Source organism: Sciurus carolinensis, unplaced genomic scaffold, assembly GCF_902686445.1.
Source record: "Sciurus carolinensis unplaced genomic scaffold, mSciCar1.2, whole genome shotgun sequence".
NCBI classification, from domain to species: Eukaryota; Metazoa; Chordata; class Mammalia; order Rodentia; family Sciuridae; genus Sciurus; species Sciurus carolinensis.
Genome location: NW_025920280.1, coordinates 135012 through 138232, shown reverse-complemented (window position 1 = coordinate 138232; position 3221 = coordinate 135012). Strand labels below are relative to the sequence as shown.

The window sequence follows — 3221 nt, the reverse complement described above, 5'->3', positions numbered from 1 at the left end:
TTTTGCTAAGTAAACATCTCAACTGAGGTCTATGTATAAAATGTCCTAATAGATACAGATATTTACCTTTGGTGAGTTGAAGCCCTTGTTGTGGCTTCTGTCTGAACTGTAGGCAGAATGCTAGATGTACATGCACATGTGGGAAAACTTGGGTTGAGGTAATCCAAAAACTGTGCGTGGAAGGTGACTGGAAGTACTCTGAAAGACCAAGTACACCAAAACCCAAAACAGATAACAGTGAGAATGGCAACAGGGATGGAGTGCCAATATGGCAGTGAAATCTGTTAAAAACAGAAAGCAGAAGGCCTCTCATACCAGCAGAATCCTGCATATATACAAAAAAGAAAAAGTCACCCAACATTTCATAAAACAAAAGCCAATTATAGTGTGGGAATGTACAAACTGCAGAAAACCAGAAGTCAATAGAAGAAAAACTACTGGTTCACATGAAAAAGGAAACATTTCATTCTGACAGAGTTACTTCGTGAATGCCGCCACCACTGCCCACAGAACTTCGTTGGTGTGGCCTTCAGACATTCCACTTCTGGGTCTAAGTCAAGAAGCTACTGCACTCTCTTGGTAGCCAAATCATACTGTTCATCCAGAAGAGGTGCAAACGTGTTTTTCAGGACATCCGAAGCATGAGCTGAGTAAATGAGAGCCAGCAAGTGCTTGTCCCTGTGGTGAGGGTCATTCACCCATTTGTCAAGAACAGCTTCTTGTACCTTCTTGATGAGGCGCTGCTTAATGTTGTTTTTGGTGAGAGGATATGTTGTCATGTCAAAATGTAGGAAGTTCTGTTTCTCTGTTGTCAGTACACCCTTTTCCACCAGGTTTTGAGCTAATCGTTCCTGCACGTTTCTTAATTGATAATGCAATTTTAATGGCTTCCATGTCTCACCACTAAGTAATTCAATCCAGTTCTGAACTGTTTCTGGAAGCTGAGTCTCCTTAACATGCTTTAGAGCTTCATCAAGAAAAACATCCCCTATTGGTGCTTCAGACTTACAAATCACCTTTCTTGTTAAAATACTTTTATGTCTCATTCCATAAGCCTCTAGTTGTAACCTTCCTCTCAATGCTAACTCAATTAACATACAGCCACGTAATTCAGATGATATACAGTCATTTCCAAAATGATGAGTAATCCTAAATCAAGATCACCTAGAAAGTCGTTTTCCAAATTTCATAACTTTTACTTTGAACTTTAATGGGAAAAATAACTTTTTCCTCCAAATTTTTTCATAACACCAAATGGTGTACCTTAATATGTCTAAAAAATACAAATCCCCTGACAAGTGGATCTGTGGACCCCTCCATATCCTAAAACTGGCAAAACGCAAGAGTTCTGGGCACTGGAGGTCCTGGATATTTGGTCTATCGGGCAGTCTCCAGGGTGGAATTGCAACCTAGGATCTACACAGGCTGAACACGCAGAAAAAAAAGTGAGGTAGAAATGCAGACTGCCGGGGTGTTGAAATGAAAAGACTGTGAAAGGGGGAAGGAAAAATCCAAGCAATCTGTGCGAGGAGGATCTGGAATGAACAGCCGCACAGGGGAGCGCCAACTCATCACTCCTCAGGGCAAGCTGGGCGCTCCGGGCCGAGAGACTGGGGAGCAAGGAGGCCAGGTGCGCGGCCGAGGCCGGCGCCCACCTGGAGCCCACCTGGGGTCCAGGCCCCATGCCGCCGCGCCACCCTGTCTGCCGCACCGCACCTCTAGGTCCTTGAGGCCCAGCGGGAGCACCTCCTCCATCAGTGTCAGCCGCGTTTCCTTGGAGTCGCCCTCGTCATCGTCATCCTGCTCATCGCGGCGGCTCCAAGCGTCGTCCTCACCGCTGCAGCCGCCCGCTCCTTGTCCTTGGTGCGCCGCTGCACCAAGGCCGAGCTGCGCTGGGTCAGCGAGGTCATGGCTCCGGCTGAGGAGCCGCGCCAACCCGAGAGCCACGCGGAGCCTACCAGGTCTTCCTCTTCCTCCTCCTCCTGGATGGAGATGCTGTCTTCTTAACTCTATCCTTTAAATCTATCTGAATCCTAGCCATTCTTTAAGACCCTTATTGAGTCCCAACCTTCCTGTAACATTTTCTCAGATGGTTCTACCTACATAGATTTTCTACTCATATTATACTTACTAACTCTGCAAAATTGGCATTAATTTTTGCCTTGCCTCAATTGCTCCCAACTTTATAACTAATTTGTTTTAGAACTAATTTGTCTTTTGTCTGCCCTAAAGTGTAAATTATCATGAGCAGAAGCCATATTTAGATCTCCTAATGCCAAAATTTAGGTAGATTATTTTATTTTATTTTTTATATCAGGGATCAAGCACAGGGGTGCTTAGCCACTGAGTCACATCCCCAGCCCTTTACAGTTATGTTATTTTATTTTTTTTTTATTTTGAGATAAGATCTTGCTAAGTTGCTTAGGATCTCACTAAGTTGCTGAGGCTGACTTTGAACTTGTGGTTCTCCTGCCTCAGACTCCAGAGACACTGGGATTATAGGCATGTGCCACCAATGCCTGGCTTTAGGTAGATATTTAAAACATTTTGAATTAACTAATAGTATTGTGTCCATGGGTCTATTGAGGGAAAAAAGCTCTGAGAATTTTAAAATTGGAAGATCCAAACATTGCTGAGTACTTACTATATGCTAAACCCTAAGTTGCATATTCTATACATAGGATTTGATTAAAACCTAATCGTTGATGGCATGACTCCCATTTCACAGATTTAAAAAAAGGCCCAGAGAAGTTAAGGAATTAGCTAACACCAAATTATTAGCTGAGCTAGGCTCAAAATCTAGACCCATCTGATCCAAACCATAATGCCATGTAAGTCATCGTATTCACTCTTGGTTTTTGCTTGTTCATTTTATTTTGGGTTTTTCTTTGTTTTTGTTTATCAGTACTAAGAATCAGACCTAGGACCTCTCCCATGCTAGACAAATGCTTTACCACTGAGCTGCACCCCATCTTGCAGTTTCTATTGCATCCATGAGAAAGCACCTGATCAAAACCCCAGGAGAAGGGCATTGGAGCCACCCCAGAAAGAAGTGCCAAATGAACACCTGGTAATATGTCCTACTCTCTACTAACCCTAATATGCAGAATGTCATTCTTCATGTCTCCCTAATTCCTCCTGCTTCCATTTCATGCCATTTTCTTTTGTTTTGAAGTCAAGAATATGGGAAACAACTGGCTTCCATCTCATAGCCAATAATC

At 43.3% G+C, this 3221-nt stretch overlaps 1 pseudogene; it reads right to left on the bottom strand.

Annotated features, from left to right (window-relative positions):
* Nucleotides 1-477: 477 nt before the first annotated feature.
* LOC124975448 (Golgi phosphoprotein 3-like) lies at nt 478-1910 on the bottom strand (annotated as a pseudogene).
* Nucleotides 1911-3221: the final 1311 nt, after the last annotated feature.